The following is a 13,358-nucleotide window of genomic DNA, read 5'->3' on the forward strand; positions in this document are numbered from 1 at the left end:
TTGTCTCTTCTGATGATATCGTGGTTCGTTCCTTGCAACCTGCCATCGACACCGCCAATCGCGATCTCGCTGACAATAGCGAAACTCGGCTGACGTTGGGGCGCGCACGCTGCCTTCTTCCTTCTCGGTGGCCGAAAGCATTCCAAAAGCAGCTCTTTCGTTCTCGTGGGAAAGCGGCTCGTGAAAGACGCGGCCAACCTCCGCCAACTAATCGACGTTTACTTGTCGCATAACTACACGATAGAAATTCAAGCTTCCAACAGGAAACGTAATCTATGTAGAGCAGTGCGAAAAAGGAAGTTTAAAATTGCTATGTGTTTTGCCACTGTTACTAATTTCGGGGGTACACTTTTCCTCTGGAAACCATTCCTTTTTAAACATTTTTGCATTTTCTCATAGTAGTCGATGAATGGGCACCAAGTGTAAGGGGTTTGGCTTTGGCAACCCATCGGTTCCAAGGTTACGCGTCTTTTAAATTTGGCGCTCTTGGCGCACTGAACATGAAAGTTAGGAATTAATATGTCATTGTATATGCGTCTCTGTGACTAATTTTCGGGGTAGACTTTTCTCTCTAGACCTCTGGGAACTGTTCCTTCTTAGACGTTCGTTCAATTGGATGATAGTACTTGATGAATAGAGACATAGTGTAACGGGTTTGGGCTTGGCAATTCGCTGATTCTAGAGTTATGCGTTTTTTACATTTGGTGCTCTTGACATACTGTACATAGACTGTAATGTACTGTAGATACAGTGAGCGGGGAAGAAAGTTTGAAATTGGTATACTTGTGTATGCGACTGTTACTAATTTTTAGAATAACTTTCGCAGGTTACTCGTTCAAGTTTATCCATCTATTCCAAAGTTACGCGTTTTTAAATGCGCTGCTCTTGGCATATTATACATCTACGATTTACATACAGGTACAAAGAAGGTTTAAAATTGTTACTTGTGTATGTGAGTGTTGGTAATTTTTGGAGGAAACTTTTATGCGCTTTTTATGTTTCGTACTCTTCGCGTACTGTATGCCTTACTTCAAGGTGATAATTATTTAGACGACAAGTTCTGTTATTTATTTCGACATATATTGCGCGTAAAGTTCTTCATAAATGTTATAAAAAAAAAATATATAACTTAGCTAATATTACTCATATTCTTCTATCTCTACGAGACATTACACAGATAGCTCATAGTACGGACAAAGAGAAACGGTCTATCTGGCGCGTATAAGACGAAGAAAGCCATAACAGGATTTTTCAGCCTTTTTAGCGCAATAACTTTTGGTCGAGAAAATTCCTAAACTTAAAATTGGTATCGTTGAACTTTATTCGATAAGCACTTTCAATAAATATGGGTTTCGACCAAAAAGATTGGCGTCCCAGAGGTAAAGCTCACGTAATTCTTGTATTAGACATTTCTTATTACGTTGATGGCTAAACTTTACTTTAGGGGATCAACTTTTCCCTTTGCAATTTTGTAGTTTTTCACGTATAGAATCCGAAAATATTAATTTTGAGGCGAGGCATCCGCTAGTTCAAAAGTTACGGCAGAAGCCGAGCATTTTTAGAGTTCTTGTAGTTCATCGTTCTTAGAATTCAGAGCTAAAGACGCTCAGTTTTAAATAGTCGTAACTTTTGAACTTTAGGTATTTAGAGCTAAAAATGCTCACTTTTATGAAGCCATAACTTTCGAAGCAGCGGATTCCTTGTCTCAAAACTTCCATTCTCGAATTTTACACGTCGAGAGGTACAAGATTGCAAAAAAGGGGCAATAATTTTTAGATCCCAACAATAAAAGTTTATGTTACGTTTATTTATATTGTACTGTGGATTTTTATACATTTATAGGAAATTTGAAGTTTCGAGAATATACAGAGTGCACAGAATACCCGAAAAATACATGAAATATGCAAAATATAAATAATATTCATTGTTATATCTGTTAGTAAAACAAATTTCTGTCCAAGTACCATTTTTGAAATTGCGTTCATAGAAATATGAATTTACATAAATAACAACATTTTTAACAATTATAACAATGCAAAATTACAACAATAAATAACATTTTTAACAATGTTAAATAACAACAACAATTTTATAAAATTATGGTGTTTTTTTTTTCTTTGCCCTTTAAACTATATCCATAACTATACGTATACATACTTTCATCAATGCTCGATTATTTTTTCTTTCTTCTATTTGCTCCCTCCTATCCCCGGCTTTTACTATCGAGTATGCAAATTAGTTTATCTCTCGTTCCGAGCTATCAAACTTTTAAAACAGGATTTCTGGATTTATAGTAAAACTTCGTAGAATCTTTGCTGCGTTTTACATGGTCTTGTGCTAAATATTCAGATATTTCGATAACTTGTATAATCTTTTAATCTTCTTAATCGTTTTATAAGTTTCAATCTCACAAACTTATTTAAATACATGCTCGTTGCGAGGAAATTTCGTTAAAATTAGAATCTAATATTTCTCGAAGAATCCCTTTGTTTGTAAAATTTAATCAACAGTAATATTCATGTAAAAAGATGAAAATAGATCTCTTGTCAATCTCTGCTTCTAAATTCTCTTCTTTGTTACTAATATGACAAAACACTGAAATACAAAACGTAAAATACGATCTCCGCTACCCAAATATCTTACAATTTATTATGTTTCCCTTCGATGAAATCAAAACGAAGTAAAATTTCAAAACCCAACTCTGAATTTTCTTCTCTAAATGAAACAATCGTTCGCGAACAACTTTTACAGTCTTCACGTTAGTTGATCACGTTATAAACGAAACAGAAGACACGATCGATTTAACGCAAGACGAAAAGACTTTCAGCGGGAATTTTAACGTTTCACGGAACGATCGCCGAATCAGCAGATACTTTTCAGAAGTGTACGATCAATAACGCGAACCGTGTGTAGTCGCAATAAAAAAGATCCGGCCGTCTTTTTATTGGCATGGAACTGTATTTGCAAAGTGTCAGGACCACGTGGCGGAACAAGGACAGGCAGTGTTACGCCAACAAAGAGTGCCATTTCCTTTTCTTTTGTCGTTTCTGTATCTGATTTCTGCTTTCCGACAATCTTCTCTTTGAGTATCTCGCGAACAATAACTCTGATATATAGACATCGTTCACAATGACATTTACGTACACGTCGAGGAAAAAGTATACTCGTGTTTGCATTCTCCTTCTGTGAATGAGACACTCATTCCGAAGTGTCCGTACGGCACGATGACAGTACAATCACGCAATATCATTCGGCTGATAAATCGTTTAGAAGATGACGCGTACGCTTATTCGCCAACAAATACAACATAAAACGTTAAATAGCCGTGAGGTATATTTATTTGCGTACGTAAAACCGTTGGAATTCTTCATCTTACGATCTGCAGAAATTATTACTTATTAATTCGAGGTAATAAGGAACGATTAGCCGTGATTTATTAAAGTAGTTTGAAACTGTTTCCGGGAAGCGGAAAACGCAAAACGAGCAGTTTCTAATACATCTTCAAATTGCGTTGATAATTTATCACAGCACGCCGAGTAATTTATTGTTGATGAACGCTGCGCGAAAGTAGCTACGAAATAGAGTGACGTACTTTCAAAGTTCTCGGAAGAATGGAAATAAACTCGAGCAAGGGATATAATTCTTCAGTCGATAACTGCCGCTATGCAGAGCAACGTCTTCTATATTTATTATCCGCTGTTATCGGAATTATTCTTTTACTTGATTTCGAGAGTAAACAGACGTTTATTCGTCTTCTCTTTAATTTAACAAATTTCGCGTGCAAAATACATCATACCTAACCCAGACACACAGACAAATAGAAAAGTAAGGTAAATAAAAAGCATTAAAGATATTGCTTGTCGGAATATCACAATACCGAAGCATTTCGGTATATTGAAATTCTACAACAACGAAATTCTTTGTTTTAACAATTATATATCTTTGGTCGGATCTAACAGGTTCATTCGGTTCCTGAAATCTCTCAAAACTTGACATTTTTTGTCACTTAATAATTCTTAAAACTTAGATAAATAGTAATCTGTATGTTTATACAATATATATCTGTATGTTTAAACAATTTACGAGAATATTGTGAACATGTGAATTTATTTTTGTTTTATTGATAATGATCCAACAAAGTTTGTTTTTATATTTTAAAGTACGTATAACTAGACTAAAATACCTTATTATGTTTATCGATTTATCGTGATCGTTTGTATTGAGAAAGAGTAAACTGATTTTCTGAAAGGAATGTATTAAACAAAATAAGAAAAATAAATAAGAAACAGAGAAAAAATAAGTAATAAATATTCCGAATTTCTAGATTTTCGAAACTTCCCGCAGTTTCTTATTTGCGTTTCTTACGAACACCTAAAAAATAAATATCGAGCCATTTCTAATTACATCAAAGGACAAAAGAAAGTTTAAAGTTGCCAAGTAATTTATTTGTGTACATCGATATATCAATTTTTGTATTGGACATTTTGCACCTAATCCAAGGTATATTTATATATAATACATAATAAATAAATATATAATATATATAATATTTACTCACTGTCCTTATCAAATGCAATTCTGTTTTATAAAATTATGGAAAATTACGGTACTTTTGCATTACCTACATTTAAACTTTTCTTCATTCGCTAGTGTAAAATATTTCTTCTGAATCATAAAATCATATTAAAGCTTGATTCACACTAGCGATCACGGTACAGTCAGATTGCGCCAAGTCAGCCGGTGAAAATCGCTTACGCGTAATCCAATGATAGCATTCACGGTAGGCGGTTTGGACAAGTCAAATGAAAATCTGTTGACCGTGGCGCGTCGGTTTGCTAGCGATCAAGACCGTAGTGAACAGTGGAAAAGGAATATAGGGGACGAACGTTTAATTGAATTCGTAGGAAATTACAGCGAGCTACATGATTTCAGCACAACGAATATCGGACGTACGTGGCGAAATGAAGTTGTGGATCGAAATGGGGAAGAAATTTCGAAAAGGTAAGCGGTTTTATTGTATTTGCTACGACGTTTTAAATCATCATCAACCGGATGACAGTACGAAATAAAAAATTCTCATTTCTGGCGATTCTGCAGCGTCTAATGTAATAATGTAAATCCTCATCCAAAATTAACTAAATTTCCATTAAAGTATATTCGGAAAACGGTATTGTTCTTCCAGTGAAAAAATAAAAACGAAAGACACTGCGACAGCAATTGATCGTTTCTGATCGTCTAATGCGAATGTTTCGATAAAATCTTACGTTTAATATAAATATAAATATATATAAAAGATGAAATAGTAATCTGACAGTACCTTTCACCGCTAGCGTAAATCAGTCCTTACACATAATTCAATTAAAATCTCATTCAATTAAAATACACAAAATTCAATTTAAATTAAATCTCTTAATCGGTGCTTGATTTCACGCGATCAGTAGTTTGAATCAAGCTTCAGTGTGAACGCCTGGTAAAATCCTACATTTTCATTGACCATGATCTGATCTCTTGACCGTCATTGCGAATTAGTATCTTAAAATCGACAAACCAGCAAAAGCGTATCACCTTGCTTCCTGTGATCTTTGTACGTTAAGGTTCGAAATTAATCAGTGGATTACGGTATCGCGTCGTTTCCGTGCACGCTGGCAGGAGAAAGCTGGAAGCTGGCGGAAAGGAAACGACAATCAACCGAGTAACAAGAGACCGAGCCGTGGGAGATGGATTATTGTTGGCGGCGGACGAAAGGAGAGATGAATCGAGGTGAACGCGATGGAGATACCGTTGACGCGGCGCTCCGATTAGAATATTTACCGGTGTCATCCGTTACAAGCTGCGGAGCGTAATATACAGGAACGAAGCACGGCCAGCTCGGATGACGCAGTGCAGTGTCAAAGGAAGTCAAGGAGCCGAGATCGTCCGCGAACGCTCACACCCGTGGAAATGGCCCGTGGGCGAGCCTGATTTCTCCTGGGGTGCGCAGAGAAAGCTGAAGATACGACAGGAATATACGGACCTGGCCCGAAGTGAAGCGAGACGCGAGAGGAAGCTGAAGACGCGGACGCGTGTATGGGCACATACAGTCAGCGAGAAAAGTCTTCGTGCACTTGGCGAATCTTGTGTACCTGACTAACAGAGAAACTGAAAATGAACTTTGCCGTGACATTATTTAGACTCACACGTTAGTACGATTAGTATTGTACATGTACAGTCGGAGACAGAAATAACTGGAGTGGAAGGTAGTGGAAGAAAGTAGGTACTTAGTGGGTTCTGTGTACCTGATTCATCAAAGAAACTAAAAACAAGCTTTGTGGCGGAATTATTTATACTTCCATATCAATAGAATTATCATTCGTGTATAATCGAGACAGAAATAAGTGGAAGGTAATGCAAGTACGTAGCCACTTGGGGAATTTTGTGTACCTGATTTATCAAAGGTACTAAAGTGAACTCGTTCATGAAATTACTTATACTTATATATTAGTGCAATTATTATTCATGCACAGTCGGGAACAGAAATAAGTGGAAGGTAGAGGATGTAGATAGGCACTTAGTGAATATCTTGTACCTGATTTACCGAAGAAATAGAAAATGAACTTTGTCATGCAATCATTTATGCCCGTATATCGATACAATTATTATTCATGTACAATCTAAACAGAAATGAGTGGAAGGTAATGCAAATACGTAGCCACTTGGGGAATTTTGTGTACCTGATTTATCAAAGGTACTAAAGTGAACTCGTTCATGAAATTACTTATACTTACATATTAATGCAATTATTAATCATGCGTAGTTGGGAATAGAAATAAGTGGAAGGTAGTGGATGTAGATAGGCACTTAGTGAATATCGTGTACCTGATTTACCGAAGAAATAGAAAATGAACTTTGTCATGCAATCATTTATGCTCGTATGTCGATACAATTATTATTCATGTACAGTCTAAACAGAAATAAGTGGAAGGTAATGCAAATACGTAGCTACTTGGGGAATTTTGTGTACCTGATTTATCAAAGGTACTAAAGTGAACTCGTTCATGAAATTACTTATACTTACATATTAGTGCAATTATTATTCATGCACAGCCGGGAACAGAAATAAGTGGAAGGTAGAGGATGTAGATAGGCACTTAGTGAATATCTTGTACCTGATTTACCGATGAAATAGAAAATGAACTTTGTCATGCAATCATTTATGCTCGTATGTCGATACAATTATTATTCATGTACAGTCTAAACAGAAATAAGTGGAAGGTAATGCAAATACGTAGCCACTTGGGGAATTTTGTGTACCTGATTTATCAAAGGTACTAAAGTGAACTCGTTCATGAAATTACTTATACTTACATATTAGTGCAATTATTAATCATGCGTAGTTGGGAACAGAAATAAGTGGAAGGTAATGGATGTAGATAGGCACTTAGTGAATATCGTGTACCTGATTTACCGAAGAAATAGAAAATGAACTTTGTCATGCAATCATTTATGCCCGTATATCGATACAATTATTATTCATGTACAATCTAAACAGAAATAAGTGGAAGGCAGTAGAAGTACCTAGGTACTTGGTGAGTTTTGTTTGCAAACATACTAAAAATGAACAGTGTCCCGAATTTACTTATACTTAGATATACCTGAAAGATATTAACGCAATATTAAACCTACTGTTGTTATGATTTCATGAAATTATAATAGGCGTGTTCTATTTTTGTAACATTATATTTTATATTCTTCTACTTCTCATCTTCCTCAGTGAGGATCAAAATGAATGTATTATGTTACATTTTAACAATGTCTGCCTTAATGTATGAAAAAAATTCGTAGAGCTGACGTCTTTACTATAACATTTCGTATGTAAGGGGTGTGTATAAACTTTTCTGAGCGACTGTAGAAGAGTAACGATTCGAAGAAGATGAAAAAGCGAGGGAAGAAAGCGCGTTTGAATGAGGAAAAAATGAAGATTGAAATGGGGGAAAGGAAGAAGTGTGTCGTAAGCGTGACGAGGATGAATGACTAGTTTCGTATTGAAATAAAGCAACTCTAAAATTTATTTCGTTCTTCCTCGTGTCATTATTAACTTCTTAATGCAGATGGCAGAAGAGTCTTAGAAATAAACATTTTAGAGTTCGACAAATCAATCGAGATCAACAAATGACCTTTATTCATTTTTCTTACTTTCTAGGAAAGCAAACACTTCTTAATTTTTGGTTCAATATCAACTTCAACTTGTTTAAACGAAACATTCATCGCATCATACAATTGTTCCAGGTTTTATTTCTAATTATTTCATTGCAGCATTGTGTTATTAAATTTAATACACTTGCACCTAATTAGTTAGTATGTGTAAATTCTATAATAAATAAAATGACGTATAAATACTTTTTACAGCCGCTATAAAAGTGTCAATAATTTTATTTTGCTACTTTTTTATTATGTATTGTTATCAAACACGAGCAAAAATGGATTTACCCATTTTGTAAAAACAACTCTGGTAAAAAACAATTTTAACAAAGTTCATTGCCGTAAAGTTTATCAATTTTTATTCCGTAAGAATTTGTGAAGATAATTTTCGATGATATTGATTTCTCGCCTGTAACTACTATAGACTGCACTTTTATTGAAAGAATCGAAAAATTTGATAGTCGTTTTTTTAACAAAAAGTCAATTATTTCAAATTTCCAATACTTAGGTTTTTCGAAGAATGATACTTAATCGGAATAAAAGTACATTATTAAGAAGTTAAAGTAATCTCGTAATTATGGTTTAATTTAAAGTAGCATCACGAATATCTTACGATTGTTGAACAATTACTTACAAAAATAGTTCTAAAAGTATCAGCGTAACATGACACGTACCGTGTACTTATGTAAGACGACACGTGAAGAAATCAGGCTACACACTACGGAAGTAGGTCACTCATTGCTGAAAGATTAACGACGAAGAAAACCAACAGCTGGTTCATCAAAAATTCGAAAGATTAAGTAAACTTTCTCTTCAACGGGTGTCTACGTATCCTTCAGACTTAAATGCTGCCAAATTTTCATCCATACCTTTTTAAATACTGTAAATTCGGTAATAACATTTTCTTATACCGACTTTCTCGTGTCTTTGTAAGTTAACTCATCCGTACGACGAATTAACATGTTTCTTTTATGTTGCCTTCCTCATGCTGTTATCAGTTAATTCGTTTCGTAAATATTCGCAGCCTAATCATTATACTGTCCTAGAATAAAACCCGATCTGTTACATTCATCGAATATTACAAAGTTGTGACTAATCGTAGTTGGAGAAAAGATAATCTTATGCCAACAATCAGAATTTGTGAAAACGTAAATTTCTATCTACGTCCAAACAAGCAACGAACGCTAAAAGCTTGACGTATGAATGTGTTGGGAATAACTTGCAACACACTGACGTATTAAAACGACAGAATACATCGTGAACAGACTTGTTAGGATAATTTTTCAAAAATAGTCCTCTCCAATGATTATACAGCCGTGGCACAAGCATTTTCGAGGAAAAAGGTACAGACAGAAAGACGGAAAGTGCAATGCATCTTGAAAATTGAAATATCATAAGTGCAAGTTACGCAAAACCGAGGGTAATTTAATCACAACTGCATTGCTTATTTAATATGGGCTGCTAGCTCCGCAAATAAACAGCGTCTGCTTCCTTTCGCAGTCTCGGTCTCAAAAGTGGACCGAGCTTGGAAAAACGAGAAAGCAGACCACGATGCTCGAGTACGAAATCCCCGTTACCTTACTTCAACCGAGGAAAACGCGCAGAACGACACGTGTAGGAGTAAATGAAAATAAACATAAAGAAAGTCGGTTCGGAGGGTGGAAAAATCATATCAGCGAAGAAGAAGCAAAGGAAATTCAAGCTCGCCGGATAAGAGAAGCTCGGAGCATGGAAAACTGCGCAGCCACAAACAACCGAGGTAAGGTTGGGACGATAGTAAAAGGGTAAAAAGTAAATATGCAGAAAGCGAAGAAGCTTCGGTATAAAACGGCCAGGCAGAAAGGAGAAATGGGAGACGAAACGAAAACTCTAACGAGGGGAAAGACAGGAAATAAAGAACGATGGGCCTGGGTATTTCGTTTTGCCAACGGATGTAGTTGTCGGTTGTGCTTTAACAACGGTTCTTGCACCGGAAGTGAATACGGTCTGGTATCACCTTTGCCAAGAAATAACACACCACAGCGTGGACCCACGAGAGTTGTTTCAAAGGAGACGTCCGCCAATTTATCCTGGCCAACAACAACGGCTACCTTCTCCCATAACGATGTACCTTCGGATACATGCGCCGTGCTGTCACGCACAATCGCCGTAGCTCAGCCGATCGACGTTTCGACAAGCCAGCTCAACACAGTTTTCGATATTATGCCGGTCACAATGGCGATATCGTATTATTCCGAGGAAGATTATGAATCAATACAGCCACAGTGAATTAATAATCGCAAGATTAATGAATATCCTTGGGCTATTTTTGTAAAATATATTTCAATGTGATAATGCCGATGTAAAGGGGGTTTTTGGCATTCAGAAAGTACTCGAGAACCTATTTAATCGCTTAAACGTATAGAAATATATAATATGATTATATTAATATTAAATAGTATTAATTAAACGTATAGAAATATATAATAGATAAAAAAGATAAGAAATATATAATATTTCTATACGTTTAAGTAATGATATCTAATATTAATATAATAATATAAATTAATAATAAAATTAATAATATTTAGTAAATGGAATATTTATATACGAAATATATATAGAAATATATAATTTACGCTTACATGAAATAAAATTATTCAAACATTAGCATTGGAAATATTTGATAATGCTGATTCTTTTATTATCAAGTATTGTCAAGCAATTGTAAGAGATTTTTACACAAATGGCATTAAATTGTATTAGGTCGTCCGAAAAGTTTCTTTCGTTTTCTAAGGAAATAATGGATGCACAACATTTTCCGTTTCATATTATTTTATCGAATTACGTATGATCCATTTTTGTATGATCACAACGTTCGACAGATTAGGTTTCGTGTTTATATAAAGATGCATCGTTGTAAAAGACGTGTCTGTAAAAGAAAGACAGTTCTCGGACAACCTAATAGATTAGTTTTCAAATTATACGCGAATAATTCACTATTTCTCAGAAACGTAATATTCTGATAAATTGAGAGACAGAATTTCTACGACGTTCTCAATCAAAATATTTAAATTTCCACATTGAACGAGTATAATGGACCTAATTTACTTAATTGCTTATCCTTTCATGGTCGATGACTTGTTAAACATAATAATACGTTAAAACTGGTTTCCTTCCGCTACAGAGTTTCATCATTAAGACAAGAGCAGAAAATATAATATTCATTTTAAAATAGCACACGTACAATTAGTATTAATATTATCTGATTTCTTTCTCTTAGGCTAATCGTAAATCTGTAGATGCAAAAAATATATAATATTATGTTTGATTATCTAAATCAATCAAATCGATAAATATTCGCATTTAACAAGTCATGTTACACAGATTAGGATCAATACAACGATATTATCATACTTGTTCTTCTGCGAAATTCCTATATCATTATCACACATAAATGGTGTCTACCGTTGTTCATTCTCGATTCAACTTCCAAGTAAAATGATTCCCTCGAGCATTCCTGTTCTGAATAATAACTGTGCTATGTTGCCAAGGGTATGGCACACTTCAATAAGATTGCTTACTGTTTCTATGAACATATCATAATGCCACGAGTATGTATTAACCTGCAGACCTTCATATATCAAAAACATATAAAATATCTAAGTATAGTACTTGTTAAATAAGTAAATAATAAGTATTATATCGATAAGTAAAAAATTCTCTACCTAAATGCTATATTTTTAATTATCTTCATGAAGATATGAATTTTCGTAAATTTTCGAAGCCCAATCATTGTACTGTCCTAGAATAAAACCCGATCTATTACATTTATCGAATATTACAAAGTTGTGACCAATCGTAGATGGAGAAAAGATAATTTTATGCCAACAATCAGCATCTGTGAAAACGTAAAACGTAAACGAATGTTGTGTAAAATAACTACGCTAATATATTAATATATATAATATTGATATAATTTCAATGACAAGGTTATATCGTTTTTACAACGTGTTTCATCAAAGAACGGGAAATTTGGCAAAATTGAATTACCTCCGTTCTAGATTCTTATCATATTTAATTATATTTGAATTATTTGATCGTACAAATTAAATTATTCTCAAATCTATGGTTTCAGTACACAAAACAAACAATTTCTTATTTGCCAGTGATATTTCTACAAAAAATATCAACCTTCTACAAATCTGTAAATGTCGTTCTATAGTCTGGGTCGCGAATAACCCGACTCTGTGGCTGACGCGTAGTAAAATAAATAAATAAGAAAAGAAGTCTTGCTTGTGTCTTGCCCCTAGATCGACTTTCAAATGAGAAAGGCGAACTCCATGTAACAGGTCTCGCAATATTCTAGGTACAAGATCGCATCTTGTCTCTCACTAACTGACACAGCAAAGGCCAATGAAATAAGCCTAACTCATATCGAACTTGCGTAACGCATTCTGTGCACGCGTCTGGACAACTCCTTGCTTTTAGACTAAACACGCATACATTACAACAGGTGGTTCGTCGACTGTAAATGACTGGACTAGTCATCGAGCATCTTGGCAACCTGTTTAAATCTGAATCGTATCTGATTATCGAAGCCACGCGTTCGATCAATAGCGAAACTGCGAGTGACATTGGTATTACGAAATATTGTTTCTGCGGCTACGCTCCATAACGCGTCACATTTCGCGTTAATTGGACCGAATTATGCAGAAACCTAGCGACCCTCGAAATGACAAAAAATTAGTTAAACATAGCATGATTTCGTAATGTTTATTTTGCAAAAAATTACCAACTCGTAGAACAACTCTTACATTATACAATTATTAAAATTACCAAGCCTGCTTGCAATTATTTTGCAGAAAATTTCCAAATCACATGTTAATTATACTATTTACTGTTATACAAGCCATTAAATAATATCGTGAAGTGACAAGAAGAAATCGAAATATACTCGATAGAGGCAAAACTACTTTCTTTTAAAAATTAAGATCTTTTAAATCAAATTCACTGGATTGGAGATCATTGAGGGTTGTCAGCTTTCTGTATAACTCGGCCCGATTGTGATTTACGCCGAGAAGAATTAACCGTTGTTGAACGCTGTAAGAATTTCCCGAGTTCCGCTATCTCGAAGTAGCGGCCATACGTGCCAAGTGAAATCATAAATTTTCCTACTTTCATCCTGTGACACGATATTT

This window comes from Bombus bifarius, unplaced genomic scaffold (assembly GCF_011952205.1).
Source record: "Bombus bifarius isolate JDL3187 unplaced genomic scaffold, Bbif_JDL3187 scf7180000008035, whole genome shotgun sequence".
NCBI classification, from domain to species: Eukaryota; Metazoa; Arthropoda; class Insecta; order Hymenoptera; family Apidae; genus Bombus; species Bombus bifarius.